The following is a 27,114-nucleotide window of genomic DNA, read 5'->3' as shown; positions in this document are numbered from 1 at the left end:
GGAATTGTGTGGCTGGATTAGATTTAAGCTTCATCTCTTCTCATGAACAATTAGATCACGAGAGTGGCAATTGGCTATGTTGAGAGAGATTGAATCACCAAGAGATTGGGGTTCAATCAACCACTTGCCATGGATCTATACCCATGATTGAGGAAGATTTGACTAACATCAATTCATGAAAATTAGCATCTCTGATCCCTAATGATCCTCTCTACCATCAATTCTTACCTCTATTGCTTCTAGTTGTTTAATTTCCCACAACCCAATTCCCTTCTACATTCTGTCAATTTACTATTCTTGTCATTTACATTTTGTTACTTTAATTCTTGCTATTTACTCTTATGTTCTTTAATTTTCTGCACATTTTAGTTCATTACCATTTATCTTTGTTGTCATTTAAGTTTCTTGCAATTTAAGTTTCAGTTATTTACTTTCTTTTTATTTCTATCTTCTAGTTTTTTACATTCCTTGCCATTTAAATTCTTGCAATTATGTTCAAAAGTTACATTAATCACAAAATCAAAATCTTATTCGCTTAACTAAATCTACCATTTAACTAAAGTTGCTTGATCTACCAATCTCCGTGGGATCGACCTCACTCTAAGTGAGTTTTACTACTTGATACGACCCGGTATACTTGCCGGTCATACGTGAAATCTAATTTTTACGTATCAGATACTGTGCATCTTAACTCAAAGAAAACACAACAGAAGGAAGAATCAAAGGGCTGCAACTTCAAAGGTTGTATCTAAACTTAATCCTTGCTGCTGTAAATTGTTTTGAATCTGGGAACCCTTATATATCTTGCTAAAGTGTTTATCTAGTTGCAAGTGGAATTGTTTGTTAAGTATGCTGATCTGCATAATGCTTGTCATCCATCACTTAGCTTTGAATTTTGTTTTGTTTCCCATATGCTTGAATAAAAGAGAAATGTTTGAATTAGAAAGTAAATATCCAATGTTGCATAAATTAGAATGGAAGTTAATGGTGGTATATGTGTTTGATTAAATGCATAACTCATGAAATAATTGCTGCATGATGTCATTTTCATTGAAGTGTGAGCAAGCTTGCTGTCATAAAGGTTCCTATCAGTAAAGAAAAAAATCCCTTGAGAACAAAATAAAACAGAAAGAAAAGGAAGAAGAAAAAGCCAATGTGGCAAGAAAAATAAAGAATAGAGGCTGGACACCAATAGCTTGGACCCTAGGACACATGCCTGTGGTGTTCTTGTACTAGGATATGCTTGGATAAGTAAATTCTGAGGGGTATTTCAAAACCCGGTCACTTAGATCAACTGATTTGGGATGGCCAATTGAAAGTCCACAATAAAGAGCAACCTAGATACAGAACATTTAGTTATCCAAAGAGATGCTGGGCATCAATGATCCTAGGAAGAAGTAGTGAGCCATGTGTCTGTGGTGGAAAGATGTTGAGTAAAAATAAAGCCAAAGGCTACTACTACAACATTAGACACCAATCCTTCAAAGAATAATAAGATTGATAAGCAACATGAGAAAAGAAAAGTTAGCAAGGGAGCAAAGAAAGAATAAACTTTATAACAGCAAGTTTAGTAAGCCTTTGAGGAAAAATGTATGTTATGTAACAGCAACAATAATTGAGTTATCATTGTCTGCATAAAAACTCCATGAATCAAGTTCTGCTATATGCCTAATAAGGATATGTTTTCTTTTCTTGTTCATTTCATTTTCTCTTAGTTTTGATGCTTGCTTGGGGACAAGCAAGAATTAAGTTTGGTGTTGTGATGACAGGTCATCATATACCCATTTTTCAAGCTAATTTCACTTGTTTTATTAGTCTTTATGCACTTTCTTGCATCCTAAGTAAGTGATTTGGAATGAAAATGCATAACTTCTTTAAATCAAACAACCACCATGAAATTAATGTTAACTTATGAGGTTTAAGCTAAATTTAATTGATTTTTAATTAATTTATAAGCCTTGTGAATTTAGTGATACTTTGAGTGGTTGTTTTGGTTTATTGTAGGTGAAGAAAAGAAGAAAAGAGGAAGCGTGGCTTAAGAAAGCGTAGCCCAAGAGAAAAAAGTGGCGCATAAAAGGAGGAAGCAAGCATTGCCCTCCACAAGGGCACACTGCCCTCTAGGAGGGCAACATAAGGAAACAAGGCTTGAAAGGCAACACTGCCCTGCCCACAACAAGGGCAGAGCACAAATTGGTGCCATGAATCAAGAAGATCAAAAACACTGCCCTGCCCTCCTCAAGGGCAATATCGGGCTCACCAAGGGAAGAAATTCAAAGAAAAAGCTCACCAATGCTTGCCACAAGGATCGAACACGGCACCATGAGGAAGCAAGGAACTAAGCCTTACTTTGGTGCCAAGAAAACCAAGGAAAAATAGTTGCGTGTGTATCGACCAAGTCTCGAACACAGGGCTTCAACATTGGCACATTGCCCTGCCCTCCGCAAGGGCAGGGCAGCATCTTGTGGTGCACGGCCAGCGCACCATTTTGGCGCACCAAGGGAAGTCTCGGCAGCACCAGCAGCACGCACGGGCATCATTCTGGCGCACCAAAAATTCCTGCCCTGCCCTACACAAGGGCAGGGCAGCATCCTGCAGCACCAACACACACGCACCAAGGCACCAATGGCCGCACGCATCATTTTCTACCCTGCCCTCCACAAGGGCAGGGCAGCCTCCTGGAAGCAAATTGTTTTGGGCTAAAAATTGAATTAAAAATCCAATTTAATTCATTTCTTCACCAAATCAAAAGCCCATCCAAATCTCAAGATCCAAGAATAGAAAGTGTATAAATAGGAGCTAGTTTGATGTAAATAGGGACCTTTCTTTTGAGTTTTGAATCTTGACTTTTATTTTGAAACTTTTGAATTTTCTTTAAGAGACTTCACGGAGACTTCTGAGAATTTGGGAGAAGAATTGATCTCTCTTCTTCCTGGTTCTTGCTTGGGCATTTTTACTTTTCTTGTTTGAGTCTTGGGTGTTAAGAATTGAGGAAATTCTGTCTCAATCTCCACTCAAGAGCTCTTTAATTTCTCTTCTGCATAATTGAGTTCAATTACATTCCCTTTACTGCTTCTTCTTTAATTTCTTGTTAATTGCTTTGAGAATTTGGATCTGGGAAGGCAATTGAGATCTAGACTTTGCTATCTAGTCTCTGGAGCCCTGAGATCCCATTTTCCTTTTGGTTCTTCTGTGAACCTCTGCTGCAACTCAATTTTTTTTCTGTTTGAATTCTGAGTATTTCCAATTCATCTCTTGCTTTATTACTTGCTGCAATTTAATTTCCATTGCTTAAATTCTGAAATCCCAATCCTCGAATCCCTTTTTCATTCAAGCAATTTATATTTCTTGCACTTTAAGTTACTGCAATTTACATTTCTTGCACTTTAAGTTTCAGTCATTTAATTTCTTGTTCTTTAAGATTCAGTCCTTTTACTTTCAGTCCCTTTTAATTTCTGCAATTCTTCCCTTCCCCCTTTACATTTCCTGTTGTTTAATTGCTGTTGGATACAAAACAGTCAACCAATACTTAATTCGCTTGACTAAATCAACCACTAAACTAAAATTGCTCAATCCTTCAATCCCTGTGGGATCGACCTCACTCATGTGAGTTATTATTACTTGATGCGACCCGGTACACTTGCCGGTGAGTTTTGTGTCGGATCGTTTTCCGCACATCAGTCATGACCATGTGTTAACGTCATTCTTCTTTACTGTGCATTGATTACCACCTTTCCCGTTCTCTTCCTTACTGGAACCCCTAGCTTTACTTGTTACTTTCTTTTTCCCCTTTCAGGATGGCCACCAAGAAGGGTAGAGAGAAAGCTACTCCCAAACCACCGGCAAGGAAAGGAACAAAAAGAGCACCAGCTGAGGAAACACAACCCCGCCACCTGCACATCTTTGCATGCACCGAGGACGGTGCAACCTTTAAGTGTGGGGAGGTTGATACCGATCTCCACAGGTAAGTTTGTCCCTTTTCAACACCAATTTTTGTTTTTCACTATTGCATTTGCATATTTGATTGCATATTTTCTTGATTTTGTGCATATTTTTACCACTTGGTTAAAGTAATATTTTCTTTTTCAAAAAATTTTTATAGTATTTCACTAATTTGAACAAAACTTTTTGAAAAACTTGTTTGAAGAAATCTTATTTTGGAACATGGTTTAAAGCTCGAACATACAAAACCAGCGAGATTTTGAGCCTATTTGATTGGTTGCATTTTATCAACCAATGTTTTATTTTTGGTGTGTGTTTTTCTCTCTAAAATTGTGATCTTTGTCATGCTTAATTCTATATTTCCATTGTTTGATGTATGCATGCACTGATATGATTGAGGCCTTTGTTTCACTAAGCTTACATACCCATATGGCCTTACCCTTTCATTATCCTTTGCAAACCAATTTGAGCCTAATATACCCAATTGTTCTTTACTTTAGCTCATTACTAACTCTAAGCGGAAAACAATAATGTCCTTAATTTGAATCCTTGGTTAGCTTAGACTAGTAAAAGTGCTCATGATTTAAGTGTGGGGAAGTTGGGTTTGAAAATGTTTGGTTTGAATAATTGGGTGTTGTATATTTTAGTGAAAATGTGCAAAATAATAGTTGAGCACATATTATTGCATTCAATACCTTAATCGTATGCATTGAGAAAAACAAAAGAAAAAAAAAAGAAAAAAAACAAGTGAAAAAGAAAAAGAAAAGAGCAATTAATAAAAGGGGACAAAATGCCCCAAAGTAAGTGTTGGTATCAATGCATATGTACTGAACTCAAATTTAGGATGCATGAATATATGGAAAACACAGTTAATGAGAAGTTAGATTTTGCATTTTAATTAAATGGATTGTCTTAAGTTAGGTGGAAAGTTTATGTTAATTAAGGATTCAGATTTTAGTCCACTTGGCCAAATACAATCCTACCTTGACCCTAACCCCATTACAACCCTTAAAAGACCTCTTGATTTGTGTATTGGTGCATTAAATTTTTGTTGATTGTTAGATGAAGAGCAAGCTATAGAAAGCAAGATTAGAAGAGAACTGAGAGAATTGACCCTAGTAAGGGTTCAGTGCTTCATTCTATGTTCCCTGCTTTCATGAGCTGTCTTCTTACAAGTCTACTTGTCTTTATTTTATATGATTTGAATTAGTGAAATCCAGTTCATATTTATTCTTGAAAGATTTATTTGCTTTTTCACCAAGTAGGTAGAACCATTTTAGCATGTAGTTGCATTCACATTTCATAGGTTGCATTGCATGAGTCTTGCCTTTCCCTACTCATTTATTTGGTCTCCTTGAGTTTAGCATGAGGACATGCTAATGTTTAAGTGTGGGGAGGTTGATAAACCACTATTTTATGGTTTATATTGTAATTAATTGAGTGGTTTTGTCAAGCTTTTCACGAACTTATTCATATGATTTGCATGATTTTACAATTCCTTCCTAGTTTAGTTCTATGATTGAAAACATGCTTCTTTGGTCTTAATTTAGCTAATCTTAATCTTCTCCTATTACCATTCGATGCCTTGATCTATGTGTTAAGTGTTTCAGGCTTTATAGGGCATGAATGAGTGAGAGATTGGGAAGGAAGCTTGCAAAAATGGAAGGAACACAAGAAATTGAGGAGATGACCAGCGAGAAGTGACGCGTGCGCGTCAGCGATGCGACCGCGCGTAAGAAAGGAATTCGCAGTGACGCGGCCGCATGGCTCACGCGACCGCGCGGATTGGAAAAGCACAAGTGACGCGGAAGCGTGGACGACGCGAACGCGTGGCAGGGAAAAACGCGAATGACGCGTCCGCATGGATGACGCGATCGCGTGACGTGCACGATCTGCAAAATTACAAAAGTCGCTGGCAGAGATTCTGGGCCGCATTTCAACCCAGTTTTTCGGCCCAGAAACACAGATTAAAGTCAGGGAACTTGCAGAGACTCAACATGCTTTCATAATTCACTTTTCATAGTTTTAGATGTAGTTTTTAGAGAGAGAGGTTCTCTCCTCTCTCTTAGGATTAGGATTAGGATTTTTAGAACTTAGGAATATTTTTATCTCATCCTTTTATCAGGTTCAATATCTTTTTATTTCGACTCCTCTTAATTGTTGATTATTGATGTTGCTTATTTGGCTTATGACTCTTCATATTTGGATTGATTTTATTTTATTAATGCAATTAAGGTATTTCAGATTTATGATTGTTTTCTCTAATTTATGTTATTGATGCTTGTGCTCCATCCAAATTATTTTCATTCAAGTAGGTTTTATCCCCTTTTGGCTTTGGTTGATTAATTGGTAACTCTTGAGTTATCAAACTTATTGTTGACTGAAAATTGGAATTGTTCAAGAATTGATTCGAGATCCAATAACTCTAACTTTTCCCAAGGAAAGACTGGGACTTGAGGATTCGAATTAATTCATTCACTTGACTTACCTTCATAGTTAAAGGTTAACAAAGTGGGAGAAAAATCCAATTTTCATCACAATTGATAAGGATAACTAGGATAGGACTTCCAGTTCTCATACCTTGCCAAGAGTTTATTTTACAGTCAATTATTTATTTTACTTGTCATTCATCATAATTGTTCCTCATTCTTAAAACCCCTAATTTACAAACTCATAACCAATAATAAGAACATACCTCCCTGCAATTCCTTGAGAAGACGACCCGAGGTTTAAATACTTCGGTTATCAATTTATTTAGGGGTTTGTTACTTGTGACAATCAAAACTTTTGTATGAAGGGATTTCTGTTAGTTTAGAAGCTATATCTACAACGCGATATTTTTATAAAATTCTTTACTAGCAAAAATCCTAACGTCAGTCATCTAGCTCTGATTCGAGACTCTCAGTCATATTGATTTCTTCCACCAGAGAGTCAATAATATCAATTCTCATGCAGTCTTTTGATGTGTCTGGATGCTGCATAGCTTTGACAGCATTCAACTTAAACTCATCCTCATTGACTCTCAGAGTCAGCTCCCCTTTTTGGATATCAATGAGGGTTCATCCAGTTGCTAAGAAAGGTCTTGCTAGAATGAGAGTTGCACTCTTGTGCTCCTCCATTTCCAGCACTACAAAGTTAGTGAGAAAGGCAAATGGCCCAACCTTGACAATCATGTCCTCAATTACGCCTGATGGATATTTAATGGAGCCATTAGCAAGTTGGAGGCATATTCGAGTTGGTTTGACTTCTTCAGTCAAGCCATGCTTTCTGATAGTGGATGCAGGTATTAGATTGATGCTTGCTCCAAGATCACATAGAGCTGTCTTGGTACAAGTACCCTCTAATGTGCATGGTATCATAAAGCTTCCAGGATCTTTAAGCTTCTCTAGTAAACTTTTCAGAATAACTGCACTGCATTCTTCAGTGAGAAAAACTTTTTTAGTTTCTCTCCAATCCTTCTTATGACTTAAGATCTCTTTCATGAACTTAGCATAAGAGGGTATTTGCTCAAGTGTCTCTGCAAATGGGATCTTTATTTCAAGAGTCCTGAGATAGTCTGCAAAGTGGGCAAATTGTTTATCCTATTCTGCTTGGCATAGTTTTTGTGGATAAGGCATCTTGGCTTTATATTCCTCAACCTTAGTTGCTGCAGGTTTATTTCCTACAGAGGTGGTTAGAGAAGCCTTCTTAGGAAGGTTACTATCAGCACTTGCAGGTGTCTGATCCCTCATTGGCGTTTGAACGCCAGGATTAGGGGTTGGATGGGCGTTTAACGCCAATTTTTCACCATTTTCTGGTGTTTGAACGCCAGAACTGGACATGGGCTGGGCATTTAACGCCAGTTTTTCACCCTTTTCTGGCGTTTGAACGCCAGAAGTGGGCATCCACTAGGCGTTCAACGCCAATTTTCACCCTTTTTTGGTGTTTGAACGCCATAATTATTCCTCTCTGGGCTCTTACTGTCCTCAAAGGAATTTTGGGCAATGGTTTGCTCATCCTCTGTCAGTTGTTCCTTCCTTGACTTTCTGTTGCCTTGAGTTGAGACATTTAATGTCTTCCCACTCCTTAATTGAACAGCTTGGCATTCTTCTGTTATTTGTTTGGATAACTGCTGTTTGTTTGATTCAATCATTTTTCCATACTTTGGTTAGTGATAAACCACTATTTTATGGTTTATATTGTGTTTAATTGTGTGGTTTTATCATGATCCGTACCCACTTATTCATTAATTTAGCATGCATTTATATTTCCTTCCTGAAATTATTACATGATTGAAAACTACTTCCTAGAGACTTTTAATTATGCATTTTATTTCTCCTTTATTCCATTTGATGCCGTAATCTGTGTGTTAAGTGTTTCAGGCTTTATAGGGCATGAATGAGTTGGAGATTGGAAAGGAAGCTAGCAAAAATGGAAGGAACACGAGAAATTGAGGAGATAACCAGCGAGAAGTGACGCGGCCGCATGGCTCACGCGTTCGCACGAAAGAGGAGAAATCGCAGTGACGCAGTCGCATGGCTCACGCGACCGCGCAGAATGGAAAAGCATAAGTGACACGGAAGCGTGGACGACGCGAACGCGTGGCAAGGAAAAACGCGAATGACGCGACCGCATGGATGACGCGATCGCGTGACGTGCGCGATCTGTATAATCTGCAGAATTCACTGGGGGTGATTCTGGGCCCTATTTTGACCCAGTGTTTGGCTCAGAACAGCAGACTAGAGCCAGAGAACATGCAGAAACCAGAACAACAATTCATTCTAGATAGTTTTAGTTTTTAGATCTAGTTTTTACTCCTCCTCTAGGTTTTTCTCTCTACACATTGATAGTTCTTAGGATTTTATTTTTCTACCACTTTTTGCATTGGGATACTGAGAAGAGTTATTACCTCATCAAGACTTCGTCATTCTAGTTCGTTTTCTTTACTTGGCTTTACTCTTCCATGTCCTTTGCTTTGCTTAATTTTACCATTGGAATATTTTTAGGATTATTTAATACAATGATTACTTTTATTTTTAATTGATTATTTTGATTTTTATTTACAATGTCTTTCTTCAATTCCCTTTCATATGTTATGAATTTTACATTTACAATGAGCGAGTAGTTCCCTAACTTGATGGGGAGTTGATTGAAAGGAACCCTTGAGTTGGAAGGCTTAAAAGAAAGATTGTAATTGGGTTTATTGTTGGATTGCCTCTAGTCACTAACACCAATCCCTTTTAATTAAGTGGGTTGTAACTTGTGAACGGACGTAGCATTCCAACTTGTTTGACTTTCCCTTACCTAGTAAGAGATAACTAAACGGGATAACCTTTAATTATCAATTAATCTAGAGAGTAATTCAACAATAATGGGGCTTCCAACTAATCAACTCCCAGTCAAGGCTTTTATTTACATTATTCAAATTCTCCAATTTAATTTCCTATTTACTCAACTCAAACCTTTTTGAAAACATTTGATTAATAAAATAGCACACTTTTCTACATCTCGTTGGGAGACGACCTGGGATTCATACTCCCAGTATTTTAATTTTAAATTTCTGTGACACCTTTCTAAATTGATAAGTGGATTTCTGGCGAGTTAAGAACTATACTTGCAACGTATATATTTTAATAATTTTTAATTCGCCAATTTCTGCTCGCATCAATTTTTGGCGCCGTTGTCGGGGAGTTGCAATAGAGTACTAAAGTTATTAATTAGAATTTATTTATTTGCATTTTATTTTATTTTTGTCATTATGAGCTGTACATTTCTTTCGTTAAATGACGCGTTCACTTCCTGATCCAAGCTTGCCAGTATTTGACCCTGAAATTGAAAGAACTTTTTCACATATAAGGCAGGCTAGGCGTCGGCGACTCCTCTTTGAGGATGAACCTGAACCGTCATCTAAGGAAGAAACAAGCTCCCTCTCTACTGATCCAATTCATTTACGTGCAGGTGACATGGCAGCACCCAGAAGAGTCACTATCCAGGAGGAAGGAGCCCCTGATTTTACGCTCCAACCATTCCAGGCACGTCACCCAGCAGTAGCTGTAGATTTTGAAATAAAGTCTTCACTACTCAACTTGATGCCCAAGTTTCATGGCTTACCTGCTCAAGAGCCTATCAAGCATCTTAGGGATTTCCAGACTGCTTGTTCTACTGTTAAGCGTAATGGCACTGATGAAATCTCCATTCTGTTGAAAGCCTTCCCGTTTTCTCTGGAAGGAAAGGCAAGAGAGTGGTACTACACTCAACCCGGAACAACTGTTTCCAACTGAGATACACTTAGGAGAGAGCTTCTGGATAAATTCTTTCCAGCTGAAGTTGCCGATAAGCTGAAGAAGGACATGTCTATGATCGTTCATGATGAATCTGAGACCCTCTATGAATACTTGGAACGCTTCAATAATCTTCGAGACGCATGCCCCCATCATATGATTGACAAGATAGTGTTGCTCGGTTACTTTACACAGGGTTTGAAATCTCAAGATAGGACCACACTGGAAGGTGCTAGCAATGGTTCTATGAAAAAGTACAAGACTAAGGAAGAAGCATGGTAATTGATCAGCGACTTAGCTGACTCTACTAGGAATCATAGGCAGAGACAAAGTTGGTCAAGAGCTGTTGCAGAGGTATCGACTAGTAAAGAGACTGCTGCTATAACTCAGAGCTTATGTGAAATGACTAACTTGCTGAAGCAGATGCAACTGAATCAACAACAACCTCAGCAAGTTCAGCCTTCTCCACCACAGCACAGCCAGCAGTTGGTTCCACAAAGAGTATGCAGAATCTGTGCAGATTACAGTCACTAGACCGATGAGTGTCCGCAACTCCAACCAGAAGACAACACTGTAGCAGCCACTCATAACTTTCATGACCGCCCCAATCAAGGTGGCAACTATAACCAAGGATGGTAGGATAACTCTAACCAAGGCTGGAGAGACAATTCTAACCAGGGTTGGAGGGACAATTCTAACAGAGGAGGCAGAGATAACAATGGAAATCAGAGGTGGAATAATAATAACAACTTCAGGCAGCAGAATCAGAATCAGGCCTACAGAGCACCTCATCTCAGATAGCCTCAAAATTCTCAGCAAACCTCTCAGATCACTTACCCCTCTTCATCTCCTAATGATGAATTACTACAAGCTATTGATCGGAGACAACAGGCTATGGAGAATAACTTTAATGCAATTATGAATGTTTTGACTTCTACTTTACAAACCCTTGTCTCACAGATTGGATCAATGAACAACTCCAACAACCAGTCCTCAAGCTCTGGTGGACTCCCCTCTCAACCAATACCCAACCCAAAGGGTGGCATTAATGGCATCACCCTAAGGTCTGGAACCATACTGCAGGAGAGAAATCAGGAGGAGCCAAGCCCACTAGAACATGCCTCAGCTGAAGAGGTAGTAGAAATAGAAGATGTTGAAGAGGAAGAGGACATACAGGACATAGCTGAAGAAGAAGAAGCTCAACCACAGGAGGAAGCACCAAAAGGCGCAGACACTGCAGAAAATACCACTCCTATTCCATTTCCACAACTTGCAAGGAAGCCCAGGAAGCAGTTGGAACCTGATCCCAAAATGGTAGAAATATTCAGAAAGGTTGAGGTAACTGTTCCCCTTTTTGATGTCATTCAACAGGTACCTAAATATGCAAAGTTTTCTAAAAGATTTGTGCATACATGATGAGCGGATAATTTGTACGCTTTTTGGCATTGTTTTTAGTATGTTTTTAGTATGATCTAGTTAGTTTTTAGTATATTTTTATTAGTTTTTAGTTAAAATTTACTTTTCTGGACTTTACTATGAGTTTGTGTGTTTTTCTGTGATTTCAGGTATTTTCTGGCTGAAATTGAGGGACCTGAGCAAAAATCTGATCCAGAGACCGAAAAGGACTGCAGATGCTGTTGGATTCTGACCTCCCTGCACTCGAAGTGGATTTTCTGGAGCTACAGAAGCCCAATTGGCGCGCTCTCAACGGCGTTGGAAAGTAGACATCCTGGGCTTTCCAGAAATATATAATAGTTTATACTTTGCCCAAGATTTGATGGCCCAAACCGGCGTTCAAAGTCACCTTCAGAATTCCCAGCGTTAAACGCCGGAACTGGCACCAAAGTGGGAGTTAAACGCCCAAACTGGCACAAAAGCTGGCGTTTAACTCCAAGAAGAGTCTCTACACGAAAATGCTTCAATGCTCAGCCCAAGCACACACCAAGTGGGCCCGGAAGTGGATTTTTATGTCATTTACTCATCTCTGTACACCCGAGGCTACTAGTTCTCTATATATAGTACCTTTTACTATTGTATTTTCATCTTGGGATCTTAGATCATCTTTAGGTCTTTGAATCCTTTGATCATGTTTTGGGGGCTGGCCTCACGACCATGCCTAGACCTTGTTCTTATGTATTTTCAACGGTGGAGTTTCTACACACCATAGATTAAGGTGTGGAGCTCTGCTGTACCTCGAGTATTAATGCAATTACTATTGTTCTTCTATTCAATTCCGCTTGTTCTTGTTCCAAGATATCACTTGTTCTTCAACTTGATGAATGTGATGATCCGTGACACTCATCATCATTCTCACCTATGAACGTGTGACTGACAACCACCTCCGTTCTACCTTAGATTGGGTGAATATCTCTTGGATTCCTGATACACGATGCATGGTTGATCGCCTGACAAACGAGCCAGCCATTCCGTGAGATCAGAGTCTTCGTGGTATAGGCAAGAACTGATGGCGGCATTCAAGAGAATCCGGAAGGTCTAACCTTGTCTGTGCTATTCTGAGTAGGATTCAATGATTGAATGACTGTGACGTGCTTCAAACTCCTGAGGGCGGGGCGTTAGTGACAGACGCAAAAGAATCACTGGATTCTATTCCGGCCTGATCGAGAACCGACAGCTGGATAGCCGTGCCGTGACAGGGTTCGTTGAACATTTCCACTGAGAGGATGGGAGGTAGCCACTGACAACGGTGAAACCCTTGCATAAGCTTGCCATGGAAAGGAGTAAGAAGGATTGGATGAAGACAGTAGGAAAGCAGAGAGACGGAAGGGACCAAGCATCTTCATACGCTTATCTGAAATTCCCACCATTGAATTACATAAGTATCTCTATCTTTATCTTTATGTTTTATTCATCATCTATACCCATTTGAGTCTGCCTGACTAAGATTTACAAGGTGACCATAGCTTGCTTCATACCAACAATCTCCGTGGGATCGACCCTTACTCGCGTAAGGTTTATTACTTGGATGACCCAGTGCACTTGCTGGTTAGTTGTGCGAAGTTGTAGTGATCACAATTTCGTGCACCAATACATAAAGACAAAATTAATGAATTAGAAACTATTCCTTTAGGAAGTTCTATATCTACTTTAATGGGAAATATACCTGAAAAATGTAGTGATCCAGGTCCATGCATGGTTAACTGTACCATTGGAGGTGTGATATTTTCTGACTGCATGTGTGATTTAGGAGCATGTGTTAGTATAATGCCTTTATCTGTATATGATGTTTTGAGGCTCCCTCCCTTAAAAGGGTCGGCAGCTCGTTTTGTGTTAGCAGATAAAAGTATTATTACAGTGGATGGAGTTGCTGAAGATGTATTACAGGGAATTAAAGGTCTCACTTTTCCCATTGATTTTTACATCCTGGAGATGCCCCAAAATGACTAAGAGAAGCCATCATCAATCTTACTCGGAAGACCTTTCTTGAAGACCTCGAAGTTCAAATTAGATGCTTTTGCAGGAACATACTCTTTTGAAATAGACGACCGAGTAGTAAGCTTCAATCTAAATGGAGTTATGAAGCACCCTCCAGAAGATCATTCTATCCTCCAGTGTGACATCATAGATGAAACCGTAGCTAAAGTTCACCAGGAGGAGTTTGAAGAGAAGTACATAGGACAAGGTCCGGTGTGGGGAATTCTGAGGACAATGAAAGTACTCTACCACTGCCACCAGCTCCAGACAATCCAGAGCCTGACCATGAACAGAAGTTAGAATTGAAACCTCTCCCTCCGCACCTCAAATATGCTTACCTCGAGGACAAATAGAAGTTTCCAGTTATCATTGCACGGGACCTCACTTCTCAACAGGAAGAGCAGTTACTTAGTGTGCTGAGGAGGCACAAGAAAGCAATTGGGTGGAGTTTGGCAGCCATAGTAGGCATCGACCCTCAAGTTTGTAAGCACAGAATCTTTTTAGAAGAAGGAGCAAGACCCGTTCGTCGACCCCAAAGAAGACTGAACCCCACCATCTTAGAGGTTGTCAAGAAGGAAGTGACCAGACTATTAGAGGCAGATATTATCTACCCCATCTCAGACAGTGAATGGGTGAGCCCAGTACAAGTGGTGCTCAAGAAGTCTGGAGTCACTACAGTGAAGAATGAGCATAGAGAGCTCATAGCGACCAGAGTACAGAACACCTGGAGGGTCTGCATTGATTATAGGCGTCTCAATCAAGCCACTCGTAAGGATCACTACCCTCTTCCATTCATTGATCAAATGCTGGATCGCCTGTCAGGTAAATCACATTATTGCTTTTTAGATGGTTACACAGGTTATTTCCATATTCATATAGCCCCTGAAGATCAGGAAAAGACTACTTTTACATGTCCTTTTGGGACTTATGCCTATAAAAGAATGCCCTTTGGCTTGTGCAATGCACCAGCTACTTTCCAAAGGTGCATGATGAGTCTTTTCTCTGACCTTTTTGAGGACTATATGGAGATTTTTATGGATGATTTTAGCGTTTATGGTGATTCCTTTAGCCTTTGCTTGGATAGTTTATCTCGAGTACTAGATAGATGTGTCAGTACAAACCTTGTATTGAATTTTGAAAAATGTCATTTTATGGTAAGACAAGAAATTGTACTAGGACATGTTGTGTCTAATACTGGCATTTCTGTAGATCCAGCAAAGGTGGATGTTATTTCTAGTTTGCCTTACCCCTCCTCTGTGAGGGAAGTCCATTCATTCCTTGGCCATGCAGGTTTTTACCAAAGATTCATTAAGGACTTTAGTAAGGTAGCACTTCCCCTATCCAGGTTACTGCAGAAAGATATCGAGTTCGAGTTCAGCGAGGATTGCAAACAAGCGTTTGATAAGCTGAAGACCGCCCTGACTCAAGCTCCAATTGTGAGAGGACCTGACTGGAGCCAGCCATTCAAAATCATGTGCGATGCTTCCAACCATGCAGTAGGAGCAGTGCTGGCTCAACGTGAAGGTAAAGATCCTTTTGTCATTGCTTATGCGTCCAAGACTTTAGACACTGCTCAGTCTAACTACACTACTACTAAAAAAGAGCTTCTTGCTATTGTTTTTGCTTTGGATAAATTCCGAGCCTATTTATTTGGTGCTAAGGTAGTAGTGTATTCAGACCACACAGCTCTAAAGTATTTATTAGCTAAAAAAGAATCCAAACCAAGGCTTATACGTTGGATACTGCTACTACAAGAATTTGATTTAGAAATAAAGGATAGGAGTGGTAACCAGAATCTAGTGGCAGACCACTTGAGTCGCCTTGAGCACATTAAAGATGACTCCACTCCTATAGCTGATAATTTTCCATTTGATAACCTACAAGCAGTATCTGAGGTAGTCCCTTGGTATGCACCTGTCGCTAATTATCTAGTTAGCCGCACTTTTCCTCCAAACTTTACTAAGCACCAAAGAGACAAGCTGAAAAGCGAGTCTAAATATTATATATGGGATGACCCATATTTATGGAGATGTGGCACTGACCAGGTAATTAGAAGGTGTGTTCCTCAATCAGAATTTCAATCCATTTTAGAGGCCTGTCACTCATCTGAGAGTGGAGGACATTTTGGCCCTCAAAGAACAGCTAGAAAAATCTTAGACTGTGGATTCTGGTGGCCTACTCTTTTTAAAGACGCTGCTGAATTTTGTAAATCTTGTCCCCCATGCCAAAGGTTTGGTAATATATCCCAGAGAGATGAAATGCCTCAACAAATTATGCTTTTTTGTGAAATTTTTTATGTTTGGGGCATTGACTTCATGGGTCCATTTCCAATTTCTAATGGCCACCTTTATATACTGTTAGCTGTAGATTATGTTTCTAAATGGGTGGAAGAAATTCCTACCCGTACTGATGATGCTAACACTGTTGTTTCCTTTGTTAGAAACCACATTATTTGTCGCTTTGGATCACCACGAGCAATCGTGAGCGATCAAGGCACCCATTTTGTAACAGGAGACTAACAGGATTACTGAAGAAGCATGGGATCATTCATAAAGTAGCAACAGCCTACCATCCTCAGACTAATGGGCAAGCCGAGGTGTCTAACAGAGAGATAAAGCACATATTGCAGAAGATAGTCAAACCTCATAGAAGAGACTGGAGCACCAGGCTACAAGATGCACTATGGGCATACAGAACAGCATACAAGACACCCATTGGGATGAGTCCTTTTCGCTTAGTCTATGGAAAGGCCTGTCATCTTCCAGTTGAAGTGGAGCACAAAGCTTTTTGGGCAGTAAAGGAGTGCAACATGGGATTTGAGAGAGCCAGAGCTGAAAGAAAGTTGCAACTGCAGGAATTGGAGAGCCTTCGGCTAGAAGCTTATGAGAACTCAAGGCTGTACAACAAGAGGAAGGAGTTCCAACCTGGGGATTTAGTCCTCCTTTACAACTCCAGACTGAGGCTCATGCCAGGCAAGCTGCGATCAAGGTGGAAAGGTCCATATAGAGTCGAGAAGGCTGAGCTGTACGAAGTTTTTAAACTAAGTCACCCTTCAAGCTCTAACCTCATCAAGGCTAATGGACATCATTTGAAGCTCTACCATAGTGAGAAGGTGATGAAAAACAAGGAGTTAGATATCTTCCTCTTGGAGGATCCACTCGCAACTGAAAACTGAGCTACTGAAGCGTCCAACTTAAGGACGTTAAAGCAAAATGCTAGGTGGGAGACAACCCACCACGGTATGATCGTTCCTCTTCTTTTCCTTATCTTCCCTCATCTATAACTCTTCTCCGTACTACTGCCTATATCTTGCACCTTATCTGCATACTGCATTTGCATAAAAAAAAGAGAAATCGCACGCGACGCGTCCGCGTCGCATGAGCATTGGAAATAAAGAAAATTGGACAGAGAGTTGCACCAGAATGTGGCTGGAGGCGTGCCTTTGGCACAATTTGATCCACGCGACCGCGTGGATGACGCAACCGCGTCATTTGTAATTTGGCCTCCCCATGCGTCCGCGTCGATCATGCGAACGCGTGGCCCTGCAATTCGACGTAACAAGGGTGAATGGCTGAGAGTTGAGCTGGACTTGGGCTGCACTTGTGCTAGTCGCACAAGTCCTGCCACGCGAACGCGTCCCCTACGCATCCGCGCCGTTATTTCCATCTGGCCATCCACGTGATTGCGTCAACCACGCGATCGCGTCACCCCATATTCTGGCAAAACACAATTTAAACAGAGAGTTGTGCGAGCGCGAAGCTGCCCTCGCGCCACTAGCACAAATCACGTCACGCGTCCGCGTGACCGACGCATCCGCGTCACCTCACTTAAGGGCTTTCCACGCGACCGCGTGCCCCACGCGTCCGCGCCGTTTGCGCCGCCTAACTCATTCAAGTCTGCCAGCCTGTTTTATCTTTTCTTTCCCCCAATCTTATTTCTTTCTCCCCCTTTTCCTTCTTCCTCCCCTCTTTCTCTCTTCCACCCCCTCTCTTCCACCACCATTATCAAGGTTCTTTTTCTCTCTTCTTCCCTCCTCACTTTTTCATCCTTCTTTTTATTATTATGTTTTCTTTTTCTTTCTCTTCTACTTTCCCTAACCATGTTTTCTTTTTCTTTTCCTATTCCTCCTATTGGTGTTGGAATTTTATTTGGGTCATTATTTTTACATGTTGCTTATGGATTGTTTGGGATTTGTTTAAACAATTATATATTATTTTTATAGGGTTACTTGCATGTTCTAATTAATATTTTCCATACCTTATTTAACATGCATGCTATGTGTTTGTGAAAACGCCCATATGGCATTTTGCACTATTTTTGGATTTCTTTTAAATCTACTACTCTAAATGCCTGCTTTTCACATAACCCCTTCTCTATGTTATTATTTAAATATAATTGTTTTTACAAACATATTATTAATTTGAGAGACTTGGTAATCTAATTTGGACGTTGAATGCTTGATCTATGCTACTCGTGCCCTTTGCCGGCATGCCAATAAACACCTTGCATTCAATTTTCCTCACATGCACTTGCTATATTTCCCTTGTTGATTTGCCACATATAGTCATGACCATGTGTTCACATCATTATCCATACCTGTGCTTTGATTACCACCTTTCCTATTCTTTTCCTTGCTATAACCCTTGTATGCTAATGACTTTCCTCGTTTCCTTTCAGGATGGCCACCAAGAAAAGGAAAGAGAAAGCTACCCCCAAATCCACAACAAGGAAAGGAACAAAAAGAGCATTAGTGGCAGAGCCTTCTTCAATTGTAGTCAAGCCCTCAACAAAAAGAATTAAAAGGATTATAAAGGTTGATGAAAAGGAGAGAGCCTTCCCAGCAAAGGACACTGCACGATTTCCAAATCGCTACTGTGAGCAGATGTTTCCTATTCCGGCAGCTCGGAATTACAACAATAAACACCTTCTTATCCTTCGGCCTCGTATTGCCAAATTTGTTGAGCCACAAATTGCACAAAGACATTGAGGATTCCTACAAAGACAGCCACGACAGGTCAATCTTTCTTGGGTAGTTGAGTTCTACTCCAACTTTCACCTGTCGACTCTGCAGTCTGTTTATATACGTCAGAAGCAAGTCCCCATTACAGAAGAAGCCATTCAGCGAGCTTTAGATCTTCCCCCTACTCCAGAAGGATTGGACACTTTTCAATAAGCCGCACTCAAGCGCCAGGCATACAACTTTGACTGGGACGCTGTTCTCAGAGTTATCGCCCAACCTGGCAGCAAATGGATCTTCGGATACCATCATTCCAGTCCTAAGGGAATCTCGGCTTCCGCACTTACCTTAGAGGCTCACTGGTGCGCGAAATCGTGATCACTACAACTTCGCACAACTAACCAGCAAGTGCACTGGGTCGTCCAAGTAATAAACCTTACGCGAGTAAGGGTCGATCCCACGGAGATTGTTGGTATGAAGCAAGCTATGGTCACCTTGTAAATCTTAGTCAGGCAGACTCAAATGGGTATAGATGATGAATAAAACATAAAGATAAAGATAGAGATACTTATGTAATTCAATGGTGTGAATTTCAGATAAGCGTACGAAGATGCTTGGTCCCTTCCGTCTCTCTGCTTTCCTACTGTCTTCATCCAATCCTTCTTACTCCTTTCCATGGCAAGCTTATGCAAGGGTTTCACCGTTGTCAGTGGCTACCTCCCATCCTCTCAGTGGAAATGTTCAACGCACCCTGTCACGGCACGGCTATCCAGCTGTCGGTTCTCGATCGGGCCGGAATAGAATCCAGTGATTCTTTTGCGTCTGTCACTAACGCCCCGCCCTCAGGAGTTTGAAGCACGTCACAGTCATTCAATCATTGAATCCTACTCAGAATAGCACAGACAAGGTTAGACCTTCCGGATTCTCTTGAATGCCGCCATCAGTTCTTGCCTATACCACGAAGACTCTGATCTCATGGAATGGCTGGCTCGTTTGTCAGGCGAGCGCTCGGTTGTCAGGCGATCAACCATGCATCGTGTATCAGGAATCCAAGAGATAATCAACCAATCTAAGGTAGAACGGAGGTGGTTGTCAGTCACACGTTCATGGGTGAGAATGATGATGAGTGTCACGGATCATCACATTCATCAAGTTGAAGAACAAGTGATATCTTAGAATAAGAACAAGCTGAATTGAATAGAAGAACAATAGTAATTGCATTAATACTCGAGGTACAGCAGAGCTCCACACCTTAATCTATGGTGTGTAGAAACTCCACCATTGAAAATACATAAGAACAAGGTCTAGGCATGGCCGTGAGGCCAGCCCCCAAAACATGATCAAAGGATTCAAAGACCTAAAGATGATTTAAGATCCCCAGATGAAAAAACAATAGTGAAAGGTCCTATATATAGAGAACTAGTAGCCTAGGGTGTACAGAGATGAGTAAATGACATAAAAATCCACTTCCGGGCCCATGTGGTGTGTGCTTGGGCTGAGCATTGAAGCATTTTCGTGTAGAGACTCTTCTTGGAGTTAAACGCCAGCTTTTGTGCCAGTTTGGGCGTTTAACTCCCACTTTGGTGCCAGTTCCGGCGTTTAACGCTGGGAATTCTGAAGGTGACTTTGAACGCCGATTTGGGCCATCAAATCTTGGGCAAAATATGGACTATTATATATTTCTGGAAAGCCCAGGATGTCTACTTTCCAACGCCGTTGAGAGCGCGCCAATTGAGCTTCTGTAGCTCCAGAAAATTTACTTCGAGTGCAGGGAGGTCAGAATCCAACAGCATCTGCAGTCCTTTTCGGTCTCTGGATCAGATTTTTGCTCAGGTCCCTCAATTTCAGCCAGAAAATACCTGAAATCACAGAAAAACACACAAACTCATAGTAAAGTCCAGAAAAGTGAATTTTAACTAAAAACTAATAAAAATATACTAAAAACTAACTAGATCATACTAAAAACATACTAAAAACAATGCCAAAAAGCGTACAAATTATCCGCTCATCACAACACCAAACTTAAATTGTTGCTTGTCCTCAAGCAACTGAAAATCAAATAAGATAAAAAGAAGAGAATATACTATAGACTCCAAATTATCAATGAAACTTAGCTCCAAATTAGATGAGCGGGACTAGTAGCTTTTTGCCTCCGAACAGTTTTGGCATCTCACTTTATCCTTTGACATTCAGAATGATTGGCTTCTTTAGGAACTCAGAATCCAGATAGTGTTATTGATTCTCCTAGTTAAGTATGATGATTCTTGAACACAGCTACTTATTGAGTCTTGGCCGTGGCCCAAAGCACTCTGTCTTCCAGTATTACCACCGGATACATACATGCCACAAACACATAATTGGGTGAACCTTTTCAGATTGTGACTTAGCTTTGCTAGAGTCCCCAATTAGAGGTGTCCAGGGTTCTTAAGCACACTCTTTTTGCCTTGGATCACAACTTTATTTCTTTCTTTTTCTTTCTTTTCTCTTTTTTTTTTCGTTTTTCTCCTTCCTCTCTTTTTTTTTTGTATTCACTGCTTTTTCTTGCTTCAAGAATCATTTTTATGATTTTTCAGATCCTCAGTAACATGTCTCCTTTTTCATCATTCTTTCAAGAGCCAACAATTTTAACATTCATGAACAACAAATTCAAAAGACATATGCACTGTTTAAGCATACATTCAGAAAGCAAAAAGTATTGTCACCACATCAAACTAATTAAGCTAGTTTTAGAGATGAATTCGAAATCCTGTACTTCTTGTTCTTTTGTGATAAAACAGTTTTCATTTAAGAAAGGTGATGGATTCATAGGACATTCATAACTTTAAGGCATAGACACTAAGACACTAATGATCATAAGGCACAAACATAGATAAACATGAAGCATAATTCTCGAAAAACAGAAAAATAAAGAACAAGGAGATTAAAGAACGGGTCCACCTTAGTGATGGCGGCTTGTTCTTCCTCTTGAAGGTCTTATGGAGTGCTTGAGGTCCTCAATGTCTCTTCCTTGTCTTTGTTGCTCCTCTCTCATGATTCTTTGATCTTCTCTAATTTCATGGAGGAGGATGGAATGTTCTTGGTGCTCCACCCTTAGTTGTCCCATGTTGGAACTCAATTCTCCTAGGGAGGTGTTGATTTGCTCCCAATAGTTTTGTGGAGGAAAGTGCATCCCTTGAGGCATCTCAGGGATTTCATGATGAGTGGGGTCTCTTGTTTGCTCCATCCTTTTCTTAGTGATGGGCTTGAGGTCATGCCTTCTCAGTTGAACCGGCTTTCCTCTTGAATCTCTCTTCCATTGAGCGCCCTCTTCACAAATGTCTGTGAGGACTTGGTCCAACCTTTGATCAAAGTTGACCCTTTTTGAGTTTGAAAGGGACCTCATGGATCACCTTCTTCATGGCCACAACTTCATAGAAGTGGTCTTGATGCACCCTTGAGATGAATCTCTCCATCTCCCATGACTCGGAGGTGGAAGCTTTTGCCTTCCCTTTCCTCTTTCTGGAGGTTTCTCCGGCCTTGGATGCCATAAATGGTTATAGAAAAACAAAAAAGCAATGCTTTTACCACACCAAACTTAAAAGGTTTGCTCGTCCTCGAGCAAAAGAAGAAAGAAGAGAGTAGAAGAAGAAGAAATGAGGACGAAGGGAATGGCTTTGTGTTCGGCCAAAGAGGGGGAGAAGTGGTGTTTAGGTTGTGTGAAAATGAAGGAGTGAAGAAGGGTTTATATAGGAGAGGGGGGGCTCATGGTTCGGTCATGTATGGGTAGGTTTGGGAGGGAAAGTGGTTTGAATTTGAAGAGTGAGGTAGGTGGGGTTTTATGAAGGATGGATGTGAGTGGTGAAGAGAAAGATGGGATTTGATAGGTGAAGGGTTTTTGGGGAAGAGGTGTTGAGGTGATTGGTGAATGGGTGAAGAAGAAAGAGGGTGGTGGGGTTGGTGGGGATCCTGTGGGGTCCACAGATCCTGGGGTGTCAAGGAAAAGTCATCCCTGCACCAAGTGGCAAGAAAATTTGCGTTTTGTGCCAAAGCTGGCGTTAAACGCCGGGCTGGTGCCCATTCTGGCGTTTAACGCCAGGTTCTTGCCCTTTCCTGGCGTTTAACGCCAGTCTGGTGCCCCTTTCTGGCGTTAAACGCCCAGAATGGTGCCAGACTGGGCGTTAAACGCCCATCTGCTAGCCTCACTGGCGTTTAAATGCCAATAGGTTCTTCCTCCAGGGTGTGCTGTTTTTCTTCCTGTTTTTCATTCTGTTTTTGCTTTTTCAATTGATTTTGTGACTTCTCATGATCATCAACCTACAGAAAACATAAAATAACAAAGAAAAATAGATAAAATATAACATTGGGTTGCCTCCCAACAAGCGCTTCTTTAATGTCAGTAGCTTGACAGTGGGCTCTCATGGAGCCTCACAAATGCTCAGAGCAATGTTGGAACCTCCCAACACCAAACTTAGAGTTTGAATGTGGGGGTTCAACACCAAACTTAGAGTTTGGTTGTGGCCTCCCAACACCAAACTTAAAGTTTGACTGTGGGGTCTCTGTTTGACTCTGTCTTGAGAGAAGCTCTTCATGCTTCCTCTCCTTGGTGACAGAGAGATATCCTTGAGCCTTAAACACAAAGGATTCTTCATTCACTTGAATGATCAGTTCACCTCTATCAACATCAATCACAGCCTTTGCTGTGGCTAGGAAGGGTCTGCCAAGGATGATGGATTCATCCATGCACTTCCCAGTCTCTAGGACTATAAAATCAGCAGGGATGTAATGGTCTTCAATCTTCACCAAAACGTCCTCTACAAGTCCATAAGCTTGTTTTCTTGAATTGTCTGCCATCTCTAGTGAGATTCTTGCAGCTTGCACCTCAAAGATCCCTAGCTTCTTCATTACAGAGAGAGGCATGAGGTTTACACTTGACCCTAAGTCACACAGAGCCTTCTTGAAGGTCATGGTGCCTATGGTACAAGGTATTGAAAACTTCCCAGGATCTTGTCTCTTTTGAGGTAATTTCTGCCTAGACAAGTCATCCAGTTCTTTGGTGAGCAAAGGAGGTTTGTTCTCCCAAGTCTCATTTCCAAATAACTTGTCATTTAGCTTCATGATTGCTCCAAGGTATTTAGCAACTTGCTCTTCAGGGACATACTCATCCTCTTCAGAGGAAGAATACTCATCAGAGCTTATGAATGGCAGAAGTAGGTCCAATGGAATCTCTATGGTCTCATTTTGAGCCTCAGATTCCCATGGTTCCTCATTGGGGAACTCAGTGGAGGCTAGTGCACGCCCATTGAGGTCTTCCTCAGTGGCGTTCACTTCCTTTCCTTCCTCTCCAAATTCGGCCATGTTGATGGCCTTGCACTCTCCTTTTGGATTTTCTTCTGTATTGCTTGGAAGAGTACTAGGAGGGAGTTCAGTAATTTTCTTGCTCAGCTGTCCCACTTGTGCCTCTAAATTCCTAATGGAGGACCTTGTTTCAGTCATGAAACTTTGAGTTGTTTTGATTAGATCAGAGACCATGGTTGTTAAGTCAGAGTGGTTCTGCTTAGAATTCTCTGTCTGTTGCTGAGAAGATGATGGAAAAGGCTTGCCATTGCTAAACCTGTTTCTTCCACCATTATTGTTATTGAAACCTTGTTGAGGTCTCTCTTGATCCTTCCATGAGAAATTTGGATGATTTCTCCATGAAGAATTATAGGTGTTTCCATAGGGTTCTCCTAGGTAATTCACCTCTTCCATTGTAGGGTTCTCAGGATCATAGGCTTCTTCTTCAGATGAAGCATCCTTAGTACTGCTTGGTGCATTTTGCATTCCAGACAGACTTTGAGAAATCAAATTGACTTGCTGAGTCAATATTTTGTTCTGAGCCAGAATGGCATTCAGAGTATCAATCTCAAGAACTCCTTTCTTCTGATTAGTCCCATTGTTCACAGGATTCCTTTCAGAAGTGTACATGAATTGGTTATTTGCAACCATTTCAATTAGTTCTTGAGCTTCTGTAGGCGTCTTCTTTAGATGAAGAGATCCTCCGGCAGAGCTATCCAAAGACATCTTGGATAGTTCAGAGAGACCATAATAGAAAATACCTATGATGCTCCATTCAGAAGGCATGTCAGAAGGACATTTACTGATCAATTGTTTGTATCTTTCCCAAGCTTCATAGAGGGATTCACCTTCCTTCTGTCTGAAGGTTTGGACTTCCACTCTGAGCTTACTTAATTTTTGAGGTGGAAGGAACTTTGCCAAGAAGGCATTGACTAGCTTTTCCCAAGAGTTCAGGCTGTCTTTAGGTTGTAAGTCCAACCATATTCTAGCTCTGTCTCTTACAGCAAAAGGGAATAGCATAAGTCTGTAGACCTCAGGGTCAACCCCATTAGTCTTGACAGTGTCACAGATTTGCAAGAATTCAGCTAAGAACTGATGAGGATCTTCCAATGGAAGTCCATGGAACTTGCAATTCTACTGCATTAGAGAAACTAATTGAGGATTAAGCTCAAAGTTGTTTGCTCCAATGGCAGGGATAGAGATGCTTATCCCATAGAAGTCGGGAGTAGGTGCAGTAAAGTCACCCAGCACCTTCCTTGCATTGTTTGTATTGTTGTTGTTTTCGGCTGCCATGTCTTCTTCTTATCTGAAGATTTCGGTTAGGTCCTCTACAATGAATTGTGCCTTAGCTTCTCTTAGCTTTCTCTTCAAGGTCCTTTCAGGTTCAGGGTCAGCTTCAAGAAGAATGCCTTTGTCTTTGTTCCTGCTCATATGAAAGAGAAGAGAACAAGAAAATATGGAATCCTCTATGTCACAGTATAGAGATTCCTTGAGGTGTCAGAGGAGAAGAAAATTAGAAGGAAGAGGTAGAAGAATTCGAACTTAATCAGATAAAGTTCGAATTGTGCATTGAGAAGGAGTGGTACTCCATAAATAGAAGGATGTGAAAAGAGGGGAAGAGATTTTCGAAAATTAAGTTAAAAAGATTTTAAAAATATTTTGAAAAACTTTAATTTGATTTTCGAAAATCAAGAGTGAGAAAGAGATCAAGTAATTTTTGAAAAAGATTTTGAAATTAGAAATCAAAAAGATATGATTAAAAACTGTTTTGAAAAAGATGTGATTGAAAAGATATGATTTGAAAACAATTTTAAAAAGATTTGATTTTAAAAATTAATGACTTGCCTAACAAGAAAAGATATGATTCAAACATTAAACCTCTCTCAACAGAAAAGGCAACATACTTGAAATGTTCAATCAAATCATTAATTGTTAGCAAGTATCTTTGAAAAAGGAAAGAAATTGATTTTGAAAACATTTGATTGAAAAGATTTGATTGAAAAAGATTTGATTTTGAAAAACTTTGAAAACTTGAAAAATTGATTTGAAAACAAAATCTTCCCTCTTGTGCCATCCTGGCGTTAAACGCCCAGAATGGTGCACATTCTGGCGTTTAACGCCCAATGGACTACCTTTTTGGGCGTTAAACGCCCAACCAGGCACCCTGGCTGGCGTTTAAACGCCAGTCTGTCCTTCTTCACTGGGCGTTTTGAACGCCCAGCTTTTTCTCTGAAATTCCTCTGCTGCATGTTCTGAATCTTCAGTTCCCTGTACTATTGACTTGAAAATAGAACCAAGATTATATAAACAATGCATGCAAGACACCAAACTTAAAATTAGACACTAGACTCAAACAAAAAACATAAAATATTTTTGGTTTTTATGATTTTGTAATTTTTTTGTGCTTTTTCGAAAATTATATGAAAATAGAAAATAAAGGTTTCAGAATTCTTAATTTGGATTCCAGGAATCATTGCAATGCTAGTCTAAGACTCCGGTCCAGGAATTAGACATGGCTTCATAGCCAGCCAAGCTTTCAAAGAAAGCTTCGGTCCAAAACACTAGACATGGCAAATGCCAGCCAAGCCTTAGCAGATCATTGCTCCAATAGCAAGATTGATAGAAATCAACAAGCTCTTGTGATGATCAGTTGAAACCTCGGTCCAATAAGATTAGACATGGCTTCACAGCCAGCCAGACTTCAACAGATCATCATGAAACTCTAGAACTCATTCTTAAGAACTCTGAAAAAAAATACCTAATCTAAGCAACAAGATGAACCGTCAGTTGTCCATACACGAAACAATCCCCGGCAACGGCGCCAAAAACTTGGTGCGCGAAATCGTGATCACTACAACTTCGCACAACTAACCAGCAAGTGCACTGGGTCGTCCAAGTAATAAACCTTACGCGAGTAAGGGTCGATCCCACAGAGATTGTTGGTATGAAGCAAGCTATGGTCACCTTGTAAATCTTAGTCAGGCAGACTCAAATGGGTATAGATGATGAATAAAACATAAAGATAAAGATAGAGATACTTATGTAATTCAATGGTGGGAATTTCAGATAAGCGTATGAAGATGCTTGGTCCATTCCGTCTCTCTGCTTTCCTACTGTCTTCATCCAATCCTTCTTACTCCTTTCCATGGCAAGCTTATGCAAGGGTTTCACCGTTGTCAGTGGCTACCTCCCATCCTCTCAGTGGAAATGTTC

General features: G+C 40.4%; 1 non-coding gene across 1 annotated transcript; it reads left to right on the top strand.

Moving 5' to 3' along the window:
• Positions 1-24,680: 24,680 nt before the first annotated feature.
• LOC130971763 (small nucleolar RNA R71) lies at positions 24,681-24,789 on the top strand. The gene has a single exon (XR_009082973.1). It is a non-coding gene; the product is annotated as a small nucleolar RNA R71 (small nucleolar RNA).
• Positions 24,790-27,114: the final 2,325 nt, after the last annotated feature.

This window comes from Arachis stenosperma, chromosome 3, assembly GCF_014773155.1.
Source record: "Arachis stenosperma cultivar V10309 chromosome 3, arast.V10309.gnm1.PFL2, whole genome shotgun sequence".
NCBI classification, from domain to species: Eukaryota; Viridiplantae; Streptophyta; class Magnoliopsida; order Fabales; family Fabaceae; genus Arachis; species Arachis stenosperma.
This window is presented reverse-complemented; position numbering and strand designations above follow the sequence as displayed.